Source organism: Brachycentrus maculatus, unplaced genomic scaffold (assembly GCF_059751285.1).
Source record: "Brachycentrus maculatus isolate JH-2025_06_01 unplaced genomic scaffold, ASM5975128v1 h1tg000170l, whole genome shotgun sequence".
In the NCBI taxonomy this organism is placed as follows: Eukaryota; Metazoa; Arthropoda; class Insecta; order Trichoptera; family Brachycentridae; genus Brachycentrus; species Brachycentrus maculatus.
Genome location: NW_028280923.1, coordinates 388,014 through 409,872, shown reverse-complemented (window position 1 = coordinate 409,872; position 21,859 = coordinate 388,014).

Sequence of the window (21,859 nt, the reverse complement as noted above, 5' to 3'; positions counted from 1 at the left end):
TATTTCTTGATAACTGCTAAAATATTACATACCCACCAGCATTTTAAAATCAAACATATTACAAATGTACACATTTTTTTTCCATTTATCCAGACTGAGTCAGAGAAACGAGTGTTTGGGTACAGCCAGTATATAAAAGATAATTTATTTATTATTCATATGCGTATAACCAGTAGATAAATTGGTGTACCCTTACAACCTTTAAACTTTCAACACCAGCATGGAATTCCTGATCCTAACGCGTTACGCATTAGTAGTCATGTAATCTATTAAAATAGAACCTTTACTGTACTAATATTGTCTAGGCGCCGACGTTCACTCTTAGTGAGTCATAAAGGATAATTATCGAGTGATCACGATCCTTCGATAATGATCAGAGCCGTTCTGTTAATCAAGGAACCTCGGATCAGTGCCCAGTTCCCACCCGACCTTTGGCGGCTGGTTTGTTAACTCGACCCTTTTGGATTCGCCGACCCGGGTAGGGTACTTCTAAAATACACAGCCTCAGATCGCATCTGAGACTGGATATTTCGCCGTGGGGGGTAGAAACTGGCTGCAAGCAGCAACAGACCAAAGATATGGAAAGGAAGGAAAACGGAAATGGAAGAAAATGGAAGACAGAGAGCTCATGAAGAAGAAGAAGAAGAAGAAGATAGCAACCTTGTATTGAGGGGGTATTCGCAAATGTAAAATTCAGTACACGACGGTTGCGCGATTAGCCACATACACCGCGCACATTTTTTAAAGAATATATGTATGTATATTGGAATACTTTTTTTTTTCAGAATATGTATTGAAAAAATATGTGTTTAATTTTTTCAGCTCTTTACCTTCAAGAACTCTTTTCTTTTTCAAATAAATACTTCACAAATATTTCAACTGATGGCTACAATCAGCCACACTTCCTAAATCAATAAACATTGTTCCCTCATGTGGAACGTAATCGAGATCATTGCAAAAATTATTTCAACACTTAGATGCCCATTCAGAATGGTTAACCTTTTCACAAGTATGTAAAGTAATCGCCTAAACCAGCCAAAAGCCAAGTTGTAAGCTATGGGATGCTCAGACTTCCATCTTCTTTCAAATTAAAATAACGATAGATGTTTCATATTAAGAAGCAGGATGCATAATCTTAAATACTCGAAAATGGTTAAGTCAAAATAATCGGAGAGTATGTACGAGGAGATGCATGAATGTGGGAAAGGCAAAAAATGTTTGAAAACAGACTTTGACGTATCTTCTACCTACCCGAGCGGAGAGCGGCATGATAGCTAGTTAGTTAGTTAACACGATTATAAAACATGCCTTGCGTCGATGCGTTCAGGCGCTATATATTTTGTAAACACTCCCCACCTCTTCCAAGCCGACCTTTAGGGACTCCGGGTCGACCGTAGGGTCCTCTGTCGTGACTCGAAGCGCGTGGATATTGTAATTCGTAAAAAAATTACCCGATATTGTTCTAGATGGTTCGCGTGGAGGCTGGACCGTGGCACGATTCTAAAAATGGACCAAAACGATGCAAGAATTCAACGAATGCGTGGAAAAATTTAGACAGCGGTTTGGGTGAATGCTTAATCAAATTATCGGGATACGCTCTCCAGAAAGGGATTAAAAGGGGTAATGGTATTAATTTTATAATATTCAAAAGTGGGAACATAAATTTATTGGAGTTAAAATGAACGATTAGACTCTCTGTTAGCTTTGTATGCTGACGATGCTCTGTTTCTTGAGGATAGTAGAGAAGACCTACAGGCGATAATCTATAATGTGTGCAAGAAAAGGGAATGTTGACAAATCTTAAGTCATGGTTGAAGTCAATATTTCTGCTCAGTAAATCTTCTTCTTCTTCTCTAAACCTTTATTTCGCTGATTTTTAGAGATTTTTTCACTGTAATATTTATTAAATATTACCCAGGTAGCGGAGAGCTGATCACCTTTCCTTCGTGTGTAAACGATCAAGATAACACTGCGTTTATATGACGCAGTGCCCTATGCACCATTGGGGTGCGGATAAGGGTTTTCTCTCTCTTTTACAACATTTTGAGAGTGTCCAAATACTTGTTCACAAATCTGGATTATCTCCAATTATAGGAGTTATTTTTCTTTTTTTATTATTAAAATTTATTTCATTTTTTTACCATCTGAATATGTGATTATAATCCAGGATTCGTACCTCACATACTAATAAAAGAGTTTCTGCTCAATAAAAAAGCTTATTTTCATCTCACCAATAGATGTCTCTAGTGAAGTTCTAGTGATGCAAGAACAATGTTTCAAAATTGGTTCATAAATATATAGAACTTCCAAGAATTTGAGTAGTGTGGTTGTCAATAATGGGTAGAATTGGTGAATGTTACACGTGTGTAAAGTGATCACTTAAACCAGCCTATGACGGTCGTCAACCCCGTAAACTTCCATATTCTTCTTCATCTTTGAAGAGATGTCAAAAAATAATATGTTTGAAGTCATTGACAAATCCAAAACATAAGCAGTAAATAATACGTGTACGTTTCTCTCCAAGAACAAGAGTTCAGTCTCTTTATTGGAAAGAAATGTCTAAAACATTTTTCCGCAAAGTGTGTGCCGCGGCACACTGGTGTGCCGTGGTGATTAGTTGGCGTGCCTCGGTAAAATCTAGTTTTGTGAAATGAACATAATTGCTCCAAATTTTTATTGCCTGTGCTCAGTTAAGTATGCTCACATTTCGCATTAAACGTACTATTTTATATATGTAACCATAATATAGTGGATATGAAATTTCTTGATTTGATAGGTGTACCTTGAATAGAAAAAAATTGTGGAACACTGGTCTAGAAAACGAACTAAACTATTTAAAAAAAACTCCAATTAAGATTTTAAATACATTAAAATAAACATGGTTTTTGAAGGAGATTAATGTCAATCTGGGTGTAAAATAATAGTAATGGGATAATAATGTGGGAATAAGTAGATTTTTTTAAAAAAAAATTTTATTCATTTAATATATTTACATTTTTATTTATAACATAATAACATTTGAATCATTTATACATATGGAGAACTTTTATATTTCGATTCGCTGTGCCTCTCCATAAAATAGTCTGTGCTCTTGTGCTTGGAAAGGGACTTACACTCGTGGTTTAATGTTATATAATAAAAGATATAATAGTTTTTTTTTTATATATTTTTTAAGATTTAAATGTATAGAGCTTTAATTTTTTTCTTAATGATTTTTGTATCATCTATTTTTTTAATTTCTTTAGGGAGTTTATTGAAATGTTTGATTGCCAAATATTTGAAATTTTGCTGAAATTGCTGATGAATTCGTATAATTAGGAAGTATGGTTTGTAAGGATGGAAAGATTGATAAAGAAATGAAAAGGAAAGTGAATTCTGAGAACAGAATGAATGGTGCACTGTTTTCCTCCCATTTAAGATTTTTTTGGATATATACATATTAATATTAATATAAGTATATCCAAAAAAATGTTCTCTCCTTAATAAAACAGCTTTTTCAGTACAACATAAATGACTATTTTCAACCAATATGTAATGTTTATAAAATAAAACAACTTTGTTTTAACCATTTTTTATTGGTATACTTTTTTAAAATGGGTTAAAACAAAGTTGTTTTATTTTATAAAGTTTAAAAAATGTGCCAAAAAGTATCTGCGAAAAACATTCACGAAATAACAGTCATGAAATTGATCACATATCCAGGAGTTCCAAAAATTTGAACAGTTGGGTTGTCAATCATGTGTAGAAAGGTGAAAGTTGAACCAGCCTATGACAAGTTATAAGCCCTGTAAGTACTCAGACTTATTCTTCCTCATCTATGTTGAGATGACAAAAAAATGCAAACATATTTATACATTTTTAAAACAATATTGCAACATTTGGTTTATCATACATTTTAAAATAAATTTGTCTGAAAGAAAATGACTGCAACCAAAAAAATTGTAGTAAAAATGATCGACCGTGTTATTATAATACAAACTAACCGCTTATTTAGAATCCGAAGCTCACCCGATAGCTTCAATTTTTTCTCCCGTAAATGACAGTTTAGAGGATGATTCCCCAAAATATAAATTAAATTAAACGAAATTAAATTGGCCGTCCAGGGCGGACTCTGCGCGACTCGCAGACCTGTGGTTAAGGCGTGTCGCGCGGTCCAAAGGCTCGGGTTCGACTATCTGCGCGTACCTTTTTATCCCCGAAACTGCGGGAATGATAAAAAATAATCCCGGCGCAGTGTTACGGCTAGACGCTGACCGAAAGTCACGCCCACAAATTATCAAATGTTTATTTTATTATCGGTACGTTATTTTCTGTGCGATTTGCCTCATGACATCCAATATGTATTCTTGGTAATTATTTTAGTTTAATTTTTATTTACAACAGTTTGAGTGTGTCCAAATACTTGCGCACAAATAAAAGTGTCTCTGCTGAATAAAAGCTTTCTCAATCCAACGTAGACGGCGGTTGTTAACTCATACGAATTGTGGCTGTTGTAATTTCAATGACATGAGATTGATCATATCATCTAGATCCAAACATGTGATGTTTAGTGTGGTTCTCAAATATGGGTAGAATATAAAACATGGGTAGGTAAAGGGATCACTTAACCAGCCAATGATTGGTCATAAGCCTAGCAAATACCAAGACTTTACTTTATTTAACAAGATTTGATATGTAATATCGAAATTAAAATGGAGTTCTACTAATCAAACGCCAAATCTATATTTAAATAAATACCAACACTCCCATTTTTTTCTTCATCTATGTTAAGATATCAAAATAATACAAAATATACCTCTTATCTCCACTGCAGATGAAACGTTATGAATTTAACCAATGATTGTTTGCCCAAAACAATGTAAAAATAATAAGGCCCCACGTTTCACATGGCATTGATACTGAGAATCGAACCAAGTGGATACTCGACCTTAATTTTGAATCAGAATTTCTTTGAAAAATTGTGTGAAATTTAAATTATCTTAATTAATATCTAGCTTTGATCTTAGTATCAATTTATATATAAGGCAAATAAAAAAAAGTGCAGTGTAATATTTTATATTTATTCATCTCTTTATCCTTATTTTTATACAATGCTTAGTAGTAAAAATGACATGGGCGTTCAAATATGTAAACATATATATTTATATAAATATATTTACAATGATTAAAGAAAACACTTCTTGTTTTGTTCTTCTACAGACCTGAATGATGGAAGTTTAACTTCTGAAACATGTAGTCTATAATAAAGCTCAAGTGGTAAAAAACGAAGTGTTTTCTTTAATCATTGTAACATGTCTTACCACAAAGTTAATGCCGAAACAATAAATAAAATAAATATATGTACATAAGTTCAAAAAATGTAAGCAGTGTGGTCGTCAATCATGGCCAGAATGGTGAATGTTACACGTGTATAAAGTGACAACTTAAACTACCCTAAAACAGGTCGTAAGCCCTGTTGGGTATTTACCCAGACTTCCATATTCTTCTTCGTACTTATATGTCCAGATGTCGAAATGTAAAAATAACTCCTACGTGGAGAAACCTAGATTTGTGAACAAGAATTTGGACATACCGAAAATGTGAATAAAATAACTCGTCAAATTATAAACTTCATCAAAAAATTAAATTATGTTTTTCAGTGGGTATGTAAAATAACTTTTCGCATACTTTTAGAAAAAAAATAGAGAGCCTATGCTTAATAAAAAGGTTACTTAAATCAACCATGGATAATGCCGTGAACTCACACGTGAAGCGACGTGTGAATTACGTGATATACCTGTGGTGAAGCGGAAGAGAGGCACAAGTCCTGGAGTATACGTTCTTCCATGTCACCAGAATTATATGAGTTAAAAAAATGTAGTGTAGTTGTCAATCATTTGTAGAATGGTAAATGTTTCACGTGTGTAAAGTGATCACTTAACCAGCCTATGACAACCCTGTTTATATTTAACCCAGACTTTCATATTCTTCTTTATAGCTCGTTATCTTGAAGCCTTCACCCATAGATCCAGTATTTATCAGTATTTGTCCGTCTCCGTAGTGTAATGGTCAGCACGCTCAGCTACCGTTCTGAAGGTCCCATAGGTAAAATAAATATAAGTGATTTTTTCACTGTAATATTAATTCAATATTATCCTGCACTGGTACCTGAAACGGAGGGTTGATCACATTTCCTTCACGGGTAAAACGATCAGGATAACACTGCGTTTATATGACGCAGTGCCCTATCCACCATTGGGGTGCGGATAGGGTTTTATTTACTTTATTTATCTGAAACTACTCGAGTATCTATATTAGCCAGTTGGACTATTTTAAAAATATTTCAAAACATTGTGTCCTTATACTCCATAATTATTAGCGGTTAGTCTAACCGACACGACCCTAGCAAGTGTCACACCCACAAATGTGCCCCGAGATCCCTTTGAGCAAACCCACCCTAAGGCCAACAGAAGGGATGATCTGACGATGGTCCGCGGACACATTCTGGAAGGCCACTTCTTCAGTGGTGATGTGCGTCAATCATAACCGCAGAAATAGCCTGGAGACATGTGGGATATGTTATTTCCAACCTTTTAGGGCTGGCACCACTTGATACCATGTATTGCTCTTAGAATTCAGATCAGGTCCATCTAATCAAGTGTGTGGGAATTGCTCACGTCGTGTCTTTAATATCTTATTAAAGTAATTATAGTCATTAAATTCAGATGATACTGGACCAGTAAGTGATAATATGAATATCATGACGGGGTTGTATTTATTCGTATAGCATATTTACGACAAGGGGACTTTTAAAATGAAAATGGTCAGTATAATGAATTGGACACATACTAAACGATTGAAATGTTAGGAAAATAATGCAATGAAAAAAATGCACACACACAGAAACATTCATTTTGTGGTAAGACATGATGAAATTTTAAATGATAAACACTTTTTTTTTTACCAATCGAGTTTATTTTAGACGACTACTTTCGTAAGCTATGCTTCCATCTTCAGGTCTAAATGTAAACCTATTATATTTAGACCTGAAGATGGAAGCTAGCTTTCGAAACTAGTCGTCATAAAATAAACCCAAGTGGTTAAAAAACAAGAGTTTTTCATTTAAAATTTCACACAGAAACACACACATACATATTAAATTTTGCTAATTCATGCGACAGTCACTTTGTGGTCATATATATTGCAATACGTATAAAAATCTATTATTTTACATATTTCAATGTATTCCACATCACAAACGTGGTATTTATAAATGATGCGGAATGCACCGAAACACGTGTCTTAACAGATTTTTAAAAAATTGTGGTATTTATCAAGTAAAACTAAAATAATGAAAATAACTGTGATATATATAGATAATAATAATATAAAAATATTTTAATAAATAAACAGGTTCTGAGAAATTCATCAAAATATTATACACTCATACATATCATGAAGCCAATAGCAGCGTATTTGGAGGTCAACATGAGACTATACACATACCTACAGCAGGGTGGATACAGTCCCTGATATCGAGTGGATGAAACTAGTAAGACTCCCTTGACTTGGCGTCATCCCATGTATACTTATAATACTACTACTACAAACGCGCCGTTTCTCCGCAGGGGAGGCAGAGAGACATATACTACTCGCTTCCTTCACATCTATACATCTAGTCATACGTCTCCTCCGATTACGCAGACTTTTGTTTCCCATTCCCATGTATGATGTTTATAATACATGGAAATTAACATTTTTAATATATCTGTAAATACATGATTCCCATGTTTGTAGCTTCATCAGCATCGCAGACATAACCTAATCACCAGAAAATGGTAAGAGCTTAATATAAAAATACCTGTATCATTTTTTAAGGACTGCTTACGAAACAAAATTAGCGGTCTCCATTACGTAATGCGACCAGGTTGTCGTGGAAACTTTGTGTCTCTCAGACGGACCAAAGGGCCGCGCCAGGGCGTGCCGACAAGGCGCCCGGCGCTGGTTCGACTCCCAGCGCAAATTACAAACTTGCTACCTGCTTATTAGAAATTAATAGGGTACAGTTTTAGGTAAAAATTGGCGAGATAAAAAGGGAGGATTTCGAGTAAATTCGTGAGATGCTGGAAGAGGAAAAGCCTCGATTATCTGCGTTACCTCGTATGCCCCAAGACAGGCGTAACTAAGGATTTTTCTCGGAAGATTAAGGGATTCATCGAACGGGTCAAAAATCTCGCCATAAATAATTAATTCGAGGTGTGAACACTGATTCGTATCAATTTAAAAGAGAATTATCGTCTTTAAAAGAAAGATTCATCAGAAATAAATAATATTGAGAATAAGAATCAAACAAGTGAAGGAGAAAAGTAAAACAAATTTATCAGGCAAATGTGGTTGGTAATAGGAGCAAAGGAAGACCGAAGAAAACTTGGCATAATCGAGTATTTCAAATACTTGAAAGTGATCAGATTAGAAGTCGCAATACTCGGCGTCAATGTATGAGGAGATGCATGAATGTGGAAGAGGCGAAGATTTTTCGCAAAGACAGATTTGTGTGGCATTTTATTCTCTCTGCCTACCCCTGCGGAGAACCGGCGTGACGATTAGGTTTAGAAAGTTTCATTCAATGATACGAAAAAAATCACTTTATATTTTATTTTTATCATTAAAACTGATAAATTTTCCATTTCAAATTAAGATTTTACATGATAAATACCACTTTTTCTTAAAATCCATATTATTGTGACCGCTGTTATCGTTCGGCATTAATTTCAAGTACGAATGAATCGAAATACATTTTAAGAAATAGTGGTATTTATTGCCACAAAGTGACTGCCGAATCAATTAATGAAAAGTTCTAAATTATCGCCTAATTGGTGAAATTAATCCTTTTTTTTAATAAAGTGTAAATAAATAATAATACCAGTAAAAAGTGCATTTTCGATAACATCTTCCTGTTCTTAAATTTCCCCATTCATCTCTTTCTAATACCATAACATTACATTTGTCAATATTTATCATCAAATCACCCTTCTTGCTCGCATTATACACCTTTGACACCAGCTCCTGCAGGTTTTCTATCGGCAAGAAGCACACCATGGTCAGTAGACATTAGACAGTAGACAGACAATTCGATCATTTTAACTCCAATATTTAAACTACATGTTAATATTTATAAGTTAATCCTTAAAATAACGATCCTTAATTGTACAATCCTACCTTATAAAAATAATATCAAACGATTAAAGGCACATTTTCAAGAGTGGGAGGACGAACTGGGAAGGTTTTAAAATTAAAATTTTATACTAAAAAATGACTTTCAAACTAATCTCTTGATTTTTTTTGACCCCTCATCAAAGATGAAGAAGAATATGGAAGTCTGGGCATTTACGGGGCTGACGACCGTCATAGGCTGGTTTAAGTGATCACTTTACACACGTGTAACATTCACCAATTCTACCCATTATTGACAACCACACTACTCAAATTCTTGAACCAATTTATATATGAGCCAATTTAGAAACCTTGTTCTTGAATCACTAGGACTTCACTAGAGACACCTATTGGTGAGATATCAAACAAAAATATGAATGAACTCCTGTAATTGGAGATAATCCAGATTTTGTGAACAAGTATTTGGACACACTCAAAATATTGTAATCAGACTATTGGGATCAGCTCTCCTCGTCCTCAGATTGTATGTAGGTCCTTTTATCATGGGCAACGTCACCTAGGCCATCCCTTCGAAACATGCTATCTTTCTGTAGCATCCATTTTTTTTTGGTCTTCCTCTAGATGTCTTTTGAGGAAGACCCATGGCGATTGCCTGATTCACAATAAATCCAGATTTTTTACTTCCTATATGCTTATATCATCTCATTTGCCTTTCCTCTACCTTACTATTGATATCTGTTACTTACAACATTTTGAGTGTGTCCAAATACTTGTTCACAAAATCTGGATTATCTCCAATTACAGGATTATTAAATAATAAAAATGAAAATGATATTTTCTGGCATTTCTCATGTGTGTGATTATAATCCAGGAATCGGACCTCACATAATAATAAAAGAGTTTCTGCTAATTAAAAAGCTTCTTTTCATCTCACCAATACCAATGGCCAATTTAACCCATTTCTTTCAAACACACTGAAAAAAAAACTTATATTCTCATCTGCATATCCTTATATGAGTTTAAAACATTCAAGAACAATGTTTCAAATTTGGTTCATATATATATAGAACTTCCAAGAATTTGAGTAATGTGGTTGTCAATAATGGATATAATTGGTGATTGTTACACGTGTGTAAAGTGATCACTTAAACCAGCCCACTACTGTCGTCAGCCCCGTAAATGCCCAGACTTCCATATTCTTCTTCATCTTTGATGTCAAAAAATAATATGATATCAGTTATACCCAGGCTTCCATGAATGCGTGAACTTTTTTATTTTATCTCTAAGGGACACTCCAGCTGACCATCTAAGCATTCGCATTTCAGCAGTTTCTACTTGCCTAGAGTAGGTGTTATATTATATACATCGTCCAGCATTCGAAGCCAAAGAGGAATGCGGGTCTGACAATTGTTTGACAGACTTTTCCCTTTAGCTTGGCTGGCATTTTGGATCACAAGGGATGTCCCATCCTCATCGTATGTAATTAAATTGACATTATCCTTTTTATCATCGTTGTGGCTTTTTAATACATTTGAACTATTACTGGAAATTAGGGGTCTTATTCTAGGAACTAATATCAAATTAATAGGAACTCTAGCAACTGTCATTAACGTGTGGATAACTTGTTACGAAATTAAACTTCGTTTAAGGTAGTAAACGACACAGGCTTCTATCAGCCACATTTTAAATTATGAACATTATAAAAAGGACAATTATATACGATTATTTGGTGATTTTTAAGTCTGGAAATAGCATAGACATTAAAATATTAATGGATACATCTTGTATTTTTTCCTTCTTTCTTGGGTCGGATTTTTTCTATCTGCTTTAAAAATAAAGCACTTTCAAAAGACCAATGTTTTTAAGGTTATTAATGAAAACACAACTAGTTTCGAGAATTATAGATGTTCTCATAAATACATGAAAATACATTGTTCTATTTATGAGAATATCTATAGTTCTTGAAAGTAAACGAATTCACAGTAATTACGTGTATGGGATTTATGTTTTTAAAGAAATCTATTAAACAGAAAATGAATCTATTCATTTTCAACATGACGTTCATTTACTTGGTAAATACTATTTCTTAACATCTATTGTGACACATGTTTCGATGTATTCCGCATATTGATAATGATAAAAAATGTATCGAAATACGTATCACAATAGATTTTAAGATATTGTGGTATGAACGAAATGAAATTAAAAAAAAATAGGTATTACCACAAAGTGACTAGTGAATGAATTAATGAAAAAATGACAAATTGTCGCAATTTCGTAAAGTTTACTAAATACTGCAGTTTTTCTTTTGAAATTGTTAAAACGATTTTTTATTATTTTATTTTTATTACATAGAGTACATAGATTATTAAATTACTATCTATCATTAGAATCCTTACTGTTCATCAAACCTCATTTCTTAGTTTTTCCTCTACCTCCTTCCCTAAACTCCCTTTTTCCTTTGCCTTCCTTACTATCATTTTATAAAATTCATTAATATTGAATACATTTTATTGGTTCTTTTATTATACAGCAGTAAATTGTTTATTTTTTCTTTCTCAATTGTACTTTATGTTTAAGCACTATCTACCCTCTGATTGCAAACAGCTATATAATGTACTAAACGTTTTGACCAATATCACTAGTCTGTTTTTGTTTGATTGGAAGATATTTTTTCTTAGTAATAAGCCAGCCAATATACAGTTTTTTCTGCACATGAAGTTAAAATAAATAAAGAATTTAATAATTAAATAAATAAATCATTGCACGCGTCGGACATCACTCCAAATCGTGATGCATGCTATGCAGCTCGTTCAATCATCCATTAGGATCTGATCACCATCTCATTATGCAAATTATTCACTCAAGAACCGATCGATCGTGTAAAGAGATACATCAAACCCGATATAACCAATACCCATTCCTTGCGTGCACTCTAAATGATGAATACATTCAATTTTCTACACACTACCGGTCATGATTTCAAAACGCTCCTACTACTGTGCATACTAAATTATGCCCAGAATGAATCCCAGCTAATCATATGGAATTATCATTGAACACGGCTATTGATGAAACAATTCTAGAAACTTTTAAGAGGGCAGATCTTTAAACAGGATAAAAGTAATTAAACACATTTTTAAATAGAAGGGTCGACTAGATTTGGGCAGATGACGAATCTCCTGGATTCGGAATATACGAGATTGGGTGAGAGGTTTAGAACTGCCCAAGACAAGGACAATTACTCTCAAATGATAGTCGACGTCAAGGGGACCTGACGTGACATGTACAGAAAAAGAGAAGAAGAAACACATTTATAAGTGTGATTTTTTTTCATTAATTGATTCGGCAGTCACTTTATGGTAAATCTATCCATTTTTAATCAATGTTTTACTTAGTAAATACCACTATTTCTTAAAATCTAGTGTGACACGTGTTTCAATGTATTCCGCATAATTTTCAAACACCGTATGGTAATACGGTGTTTCAAATAGTGTATTTACTAAGTAAAACATTAATTAAAAATGATTTTTTGTCAGAACTGCAGTTAACAACATCATAACTAACTAAACTTACTAACCATCACGCCTCTTCTCCGCAGGGGTAGGCAGAAAATAAATAACGCTAGACCTATCTGTCTTGCACACAATCTTCGCATCTTCCACATTCATCCATCTTTTCATACGTATTTGCCGATTATTCCGACTTCTGACCTGACCACATTCAAGTATTTTAAATCCTTGATCATGCAAAGATTTCCTCGGTCTTCTTTTGCTTCCATTACCACCGAACGTAGGTGGTAAGTTAATAACCGATTATAGAGTTGTGTTCTTGAACATATGTATATTCCAATTTATTATATTTAAAGAAATAGTGATATTTATCAAGCGAAATATCAATTAAAAAAGGAGATATTTTCACAAAGTGACATCCTAACCAATTAATAAAAGATGTCAATTATTTTGAAACATAGACTCCCACCTTAATAAAAGAACATCTTCGTGACTGGCCAATAATAAATTTATAAGGATTGTAGGGCCTGCTAAGGATTTCACACATTATTATAGTATTCCTACGCCTTGGAAGTTCAGGCAACCGAATGTAGTGATTTTCGCTAAAGTCTGTTATTGTTTCGATCGTAAAAATGGTTTGGACATATCGCTGCTCTGCACGCAAGATGCCTATAAATAATCGGACGGTATGGTGGCATAAGGATGTAAAAATCTAGTATATATTTTTTTAAGTACACATGTTTCGCGGTCGAATCATTTCTTACAGACATGTAAAAAATATGCGTTATTGTAGGCACGTTATTTGATTTAATTACCTAAGATTCAAGTGACTCTGAAAGTAAGATACGTCTTATGCAACACCGCTTTTCATGGCCCTTCTTAGGCTTCATCGTTTTAAGTTTTATAGCCTATATACATACATACTTGTGAGTGGATTTACTGTTTATATTTAAAGTTATGTACTGTAATTTATGGCATTCGTGAGTGATAATTCTAGGCCAAAACACTCACCAATTGTAATTATTTCTTTTACTTATACAGTGATTCATCAACATGATAGTTCACAAGCCCTTTAAATACCCTGACTTCCATATTAATCTATGTTGAGATGTAAAAAATATACATATAAATATAAATAATAATTTCATTAATTGATTCGGCAGTCACTTTGTGGTAAAATCTATCCATTTTTAATTTTAACGTTGAATAAATAAAAATAAAAAACATGATTTATATTTAAAGCACTACTTTGTGATTTTCCATTTTATAATAAAAATGTAACTTTGTTTTTAAATCACTATAAACTTTATAATAATAATAAAACCTTTATCCGCACCCCAATGGTGCATAGGGCACTGCTTCATATGAATACAGTGTTATCTTGATCGTTTACACACGAAGGAAAGGTGATCAGCCCTCCGCTTTAGGTACTAGTCCAGGGTAGTATTGAATAAATATTTCAGTGAAAAAATCACTTATATTTATTTGACCCCCCTGGGAATCGAACCCGGGACCTCCAGAACGGTAGCCGAGCGTGCTGACCATTACACTACAGAGGCGGACAAAAACTTATTAAATCACTATAAACTTTATAGTGATTTTAAAACAAAGTTACATTTTAATTATTAAAAAATAATAAACAGTTCCTAACCCTTCTCCAACCTTCATCGTCCGAAGGACCCAACCCTAAATTTTGGAATTGGCTTCACATACGGTGTTTGAAAATGATTCGGAATGCATCGAAACACGTGTCACAATAGATTTTGGTATTTACTAAGTAAAACGTAAATTTAAAACAAATAATAATATTTTCATCTTTCTTCTGCCCATGCTCCAAGCTTCAATTCCATACATTAGTTGGCAACATGACTATAATTTTCTGACATCAAGTTCAAAAAATAGAAATTTTACTTGACGTGAAACTAATCTCATCAAATTAATTTCCGACATTGAAGAGAAATTTTGATGTGAAAACTTTTTCTCGTTGAATTTTAGGAAGACAAAAGGCTTTCACGTCACGCTTGTTGCACGAGAATCGGGCCTCCCTCTCTCGCAGTATGGCTGTCCCTGTCTGGCGCAATGTGCGAGAAGGTGTTTTCTTCCGGGCTCTCTTTCGCACCGATGTTTTCTTACTCTAGCGCTGGCGTGATTGCTGCAGGGCTCGAATGGGACCGAGAAGCAACGGTGATTGATGCGGCAGTAGTCGCTGATCAGGGGGGGATTCAGGATAAAAATAAATTAAACTAAATTAGGTGTATCGCTCACTCCTTTCAAAAACGTCAAATATTAAAAAACTTGATTTTTCAGGAGATAGTTTTTAAAGTTTAAGAATATAACGAAATGTATTTAAAATAAATCAGATCTTTTTAGGTAAAACCTGAATGTTTTTTCTCCATTTGAAAACTATTTTGGATATTTGAAAAAATAATTAAACAATACATTTTCTTCAAAATGCAATAACAACACTTTCTGCCGTGTAGCGGGTAAATATTAAGTTTAAAATATGCCGCTTTTCCTGGGATATAGTACATTCTCTGGGCATTCCGAAAACATGCAAAACTGAAAATTGACGATTTTTGATATATGACGTTGTTGAAAGGAGTGAGCGATATGTACATTTTGAGTGTGTCCAATACATGTTCACAAATCTGGATTATATTCAATTCTTCTTCTTCTTCTTTATAAGTCCTCTGACCTCCACTGCTGGATATAGGGCTCTTCTTCTTTTTTCCATATCCTCCGGTTGATTGCTGCTTGCAGCCATTTTTTACCCCCACAGTGACTATGTCTCTTTTATCTTCGATTAAGAGTTATTTTATACATATTTTGACGTTTCAACAAAGATGAAGATGAATATAGACGTCTGGGCATATACGAGTCTAACGGCCGTCATAGGCTGTTAATTACACATTACTTAATTTTCGGAACCCCTAGATATATTGATCAAACTCGAGACGCAGTTCATGTGAGTGTAAGCTCTCATGAACTGTGATGTCGGTAGTAATACCGACATCTACATGTGTTGGAATGAGGAAAGCTTTTATTAAGCAAAGACTATTTCTATTAAATTATTAATCTCTTTCCATAAGACTGCGTGGGTATTCACACAGTTGCGGGATGTTATTCTCGAAACTATGTAACCGACATTTCTTACACATAACTAAACTTAAAAAATTGTCTTCAACAGTTTTTTTTAAACATGTTTAAATGTAGATAGTAATATATTGTATAATTTTAGTGTTAATTTTTTTTTTAAATATCTTATTAAAAGTTTGCTGTGGAAATAATACCTTAATTTGTATTTTATTCTAATACGGTCCTGGTACGTTTCAATTTAGCTCACTAGAAGGCAGTGTGGGAACCAAAAAAGAGACGCATCCGCATTGTACGCGAAAAAATTGCCACAGCGTAATTCAAAATGTGCTTCAACAAGGAGACTACCTATTGATAAGAACGCCAAACGGTGTGAACCATGTTCACTGGAGGTGCAACATATTACGTTTTACATAACATCCGTGTGTATATGAAGTATGAAGGCTGTCTGGAGATCGGATTTATACTCGGTGAAGACCAAATGCCACCTATACAATGCCTGCATTGCTCCTGTTCTCTTATACGGCTGTGAAACATGGCAACTTACAAGGGCCCAGAGCAGCCGTGTACTAAGCTTTGAGAATAGGTGTTTGCGGAGAATTTTAGGCGTGCGGTGGTTTGACTTTGTGAGGAATGAAGAGATGAGGCGTGGGACGCAGCAAATCTTGGTCACAACTGTCGTCAAGAAAAGGCGATTTAGTTGGTTTGGCCATGTACTCTGCATGCCTCCTGAGAGCCGCCATCAAGCTTGCCTCCTTTACAATGCATCAGGTTCGCGCCGCCCAGGACGATCACTGCTGACAATTCGTCGGCAGTTCTCGTCAGAACTTCGGGACGCGGTTTACATATATGCATAAAGAAGTTTTATTGGAAGTTAAATGGACTGTCCATTAAGTAATTTATTTAAGGCAGTACGGTTAAAAAAGACAACATTTTGGTATAGGAAGTTAATGACCAAATAGATCTGTGTTTAAACTTATATTATAATCAATTGTGCTTTTTGTTTTTTTGTTGTTTCTCATTAGCATTGTTAAAACCCATAGAAAGATATAATACATTAATTAAAAGAAACACATTGGTGTAGATTCTGTGGTCAGCTGATTAAAAATGCGAGGTCTCTGAAGAAAAATGGACCATATTCGAATTAATATGTAAATTAGGTATTCGTCCCTTTGAACTAACTCGAAAATTGTATGCTTTGGCATAAGAATGTTATGAATTTACAGTGGCAAGAACCTCCCTTATGTTCTGTTATTATTTTTTAAATAATTTATGATTTTTGACAGGTGACAGATGAGAATATTTAACCCTTAGACCAGGGGTACTCAATCTTTTGCGTTTAAGATTACTCACAATGACATAATTTTTAAAATAAATTCTGTCTAGTGATTATCACAATGGACTTTTTTGTCCGCCTCCATAGTGTAATGGTCAGCACGCTCGGCTACCGTTCTGGAAGTCCCGGGTTCTATTCCTAGAGGGGATCAAATAAATATAAGTGATTTTCCACTGTAATATTTATTCAATATTACCCTGGACTGGTTCCTGAAGCGGAGGGCTGATCACCTTTCCTTCATGTGTAAACGATCAAGATAACACTGCGTTTATATAAAGCAGTGCCCTATGCACCATTGGGGTGTGGATAAGGGTTTTATAAAGTACATTTTCTGGGCATTCCGAAATCATTCTCCTTTGAAAATTGATGATTTTTTATTTATGACGTTCTTGAAAGGAGTGAGGGATATCTGTGTGTAGGTGGAATACTTATCTCTTCCGCCCGGAAGGACGCGGAGCTTTTACAGCTAGTGCTTCGGGCTAAGCTGCCTCGACCACGCGCCCGTTAGAAATATGGAGGCTCAGTGATTGGCAGCTGTCAATCACCGTGATAGGTGACTTAATTGGCCAATCACCACCTTTGCCACGCCGCAAAAAGCATAAAAGCTAAAAATATTCCGTGATGGGAGCTTTAACTTGCCCGATGCATAAAGCCCTTTGCCCCGAGCTACGGAGGAAGGCTTTGAAGGATTCGATCAATTAAGGACACGCAATCGTAAGAATTTAATACTTTTAAGATATGCTTTATATTGATATCTCAACGTAGATGAAGAAGAATATGGAGGTCTAGGTTTTTACATCTGGATATATTTATATTTATTTATTTATTGATTTGGCGTTTAATTTGTAGAACTCCATTTTAATTTATGTATTAAAGTAAAATCTGTGTTTCATTTAAAATTATTACATAAATATTTATATTTATTTAATATAGTTACATTTTTCATACAATTTAGTTTTATTTCTAGTCATATTACTACTACTGACCCTTATCCGCACCCAGTGGTGCACAGGGCATTGCATCGTATAGAAGCAGTGTTACCTTGATCGTTAAATACACAAATGAAAGTTGATCAGCCTTCCGCTTCAGTTACCAGTCCAGGGTCAAATTAAATAAATATTAGACTGGAAAATCACTAATATTTATTTTGACCCTCTTGGGAATCGAAACCAGGACCTCGAGCATGGTAGCCTAGCGCGCTAACCATTACACTATGGAGGCGGAGTCATATTACTTAATGCAATCTTTAGTTACGCTGAGCCTCTCTAAAAACGAGACTGAGCTCTTGTACTTGGAGATGGACTCTTTTCTTCTGCTTCTGCATACATTAGGAATAATATATCCATATTGTTCTTCATCCATGTTGATATAAAAATATATATATTTTTAAATATCTCGTATGATGACAACACCTAATTTTTTTTACAAAGATCTGGATTCACAAAATATTGTGATTAAATTAACTGGTAAAAATATAAGTTTAATAAAAAAAAAAAAATTAAAGATTCTAAATTGAAATGATTCAAGAACAAAGTTTCTAAATTGATTCATATAATAGAACTTCCAAGAATTTGAGTAGTTTGGTTGTCAATAATAAGTAGAATTGGTGAATGTTACACGTGTTTAAAGTGATCACTTAAACCAGCCTATGAGGGTCGTCAGCCCCGTAAATGCCCAGACTTCCATATTCTTCTTCATCTTTGATGAGATGTCAAAAATAATATCATGAAAATTAATATTTTCTACAGAGATTTTTTGGTGGAAAGCACTGTAAATACCCTGATTTCAATATTCTCCTACTCTTACGATTCCAATTATCCCTTCTTCAGCCTTACATTTCTTTCTAATATCTGAGAAGTTTAATAAATAAATAACGTTCTACTGTGTGCAAGTATTGGAAAGTTGCAATCGCGCGTTGCACAAAAATTCAACTCCTTCGATTTATTCGGCATTCCTAGCATAACTTCGAACCTCCTTTTAAAGTTCTCACATGCCGCACAAATAATTCACCAAGCTCAAATTACCCGGACCCAAATCAGCGTATACAGAGAAAAAACGTTTCGAAAAGGTACTAACCGCCAAGCGATTCCTTTATCTTTTAAGCTTTTTCAAAACCGAGTCGAAACGTAGATATTCCGTTTTTAACCCAAACTTTCGATATGAGAAATAAGATAATAAGACGAACGAATCCGCGGAGAATTGTTGTAGACCAGTGGTTCTTAATTAATTTTTCCTCCGCACCACTTCAAGAAAGACCTGTAACTTGTATGCCCATTATTGCGGGAATGATGAACAAAATATATTTATATTTTTTAATATTTATTAGATACAAAATACAACCTCTTTTTTTAAAAATTGCTTCATGAGGTGCGTCGTATACACGAAATAAATATAAAAAAAATGTTTGATTACTGAGATGAAAATTTCCGTCTGTCTTAAAATTGGCCATATTATTGATGCCGCAGAAAACATATCTCTATCTGGCAACATTCTAGTGATGGGAATCGTAAAATAAAAATAAAGTCCACCACATAACATCATACGTGTATTTTTAGTACACAAAACGACACTACAATTGTGTAATGCAACATTTTTTGATGAAAAGGATGAAGAGGATGATGAAGAAAGTTCAAATGAATGTTAGTGTGGTTGTCGATAATGGGTAGAAATGGTGAATGTTACACGTGTGTAAAGTGATCACTTAAACCAGCCTATGACGGTCGTCAGCCCCGTAAATGCCCAGACTTCCATATTCTTCTTCATCTTTGATGAGATGTCAAAAAAAAAATATTATTGAAAGCTTAAAAAGATTTTTTATCAATGAATAAAATATTTTTTAATGTGTGAAATCAACTTTTGTTGAGTATTCTCGTAATTAATTAAAGGTCTAAAATTATAATTAAGGTGTACTAGAATTGCAGACATATTTGACTCTCAAAAAAATAATTAATCCTAATAATGTCCATATTTGGATCTTTGATCTGATAAGTTTGTCGACCACTGCGCTAGGAGAACGCGTACCACTATTTGGAAACCACTGTAATATAGAGATAATTGGGGTCCGTTTATTCAGGAATTGGAAGGATAATGATTTATCGATCAGTCCTTCTTTATTTACTAGTCAGGTCATGTTATCCTGATGCTTGATGATTTACCGCGAATGTTTTATGGTCGCAACGACACACAAAGGACCGTCTACGTCACTCAAATTTACATCGATTCTGAGTGATGTCTGAATTATGGTGAGGATCAATATATGGCAATAGCTTGACATTAACAGGCAAATGTTTTCATAGACATGATATCATCGTACAACTGGCGAAAACCATGGTTTTCAGGTATTACAAATACTTGTTCACAAAATCTGGATTATCTCCAATTACAGGAGTTATTTTTATATTATTTTTTGACATCTCATCAAAGATCTTCTTCATCTCTGATGAGATGTCAAAAATAATATGAAAATAACTCCTGTAATTGGAGATTATCCAGATTTTGTGAACAAGTATTTGGACACACTCAAAATGTTGTAAATAAATTATCTGGTCAAATTATAAGATTAATAATAAAAATGAAAATGGTATTTTCTGGCGTTTCTCATGTGTGTGATTATAATCCAGGATTCGGATCTCACATACTAATATAAGAGTTTCTGCTTAGTAAAAAGCTTCTTTACATCTCACCAATAGATGTCTCTAGTGAAGTTCTAGTGATTCAAGAACAAGGTTTCTAAATTGGTTCATATATATAGAACTTCCAAGAATTTGAGTAGTGTGGTTGTCAATAATGGGTACAATTGGTGAATGTTACACGTGTGTAAAGTGATCACTTAAACCAGCCTATCACAGTCGTCAGCCCCGTAAATGCCCAGACTTCCATATTCTTCTTCATCTTTGATGAGATGTCAAAAAATAATATGTAAATATCTATATGGTTCGCTACCTAAAGGGGTTAAAATATTTTTTTCTTGAATGTTTTTATGCAGATACTTTGCGGCACATTTTATAGAATAAAACAACTTTGTTTTAACCTCGTTTTATTGGTACACTTTATCCAACTGGTTTCATTTAGGAGTTTTTAAATCATATTTTTTAAATCGTATTTTCATATGGTGTACGGAGTGCGTGGTAGTTTTTAGTGAGGGAAGGGTAATTGACTATGAGTATTGCAATGTTTTAGAATTTGGTACATAAACCCTGATGATGACAAGGTTCTTGTCGAAATCGGTTGGATAAAGTGAATAAAAAGTGGTTAAAACAAAGTTGTTTCACTTTATAAGGGTTAAAATATATTTATTTTATTTAGTCAATACGTGTAGCAAAAGTTTTTTTTTTTGTAACTCAATTAATTTTCTGTACATGTGTACTTTACAATTTTAAAATTAACTTAAATTAGAGGTGAATTTGGTGTGAAAATTTTGTTAGTTTCCTTATTTCCTTCTTTACAACAATTCGATTCCAATGACTTAAAATAGTCCTCCGAAATTACTATGAAATGGAATGACTTATAGTACAAAAATATTTTTTTAATAAAATGAATATATGGACTTATAACAAATAGATTTATATAAAATAGGCCGATAAAAGTGGTTTAAACGAATGATTTATGAAGATCTTTGATTACTTTCCGCCATTCTTTGATTTATACGATTTCCTCATGTATCCATGCATCAAAATTAATTTTGACTTGATAATGAGTCGAAAGGGAATGGCGTGCACCAGCTCACAACTTCCAACAGTTGAAGATTTGTCGTAATCGTTTTAGG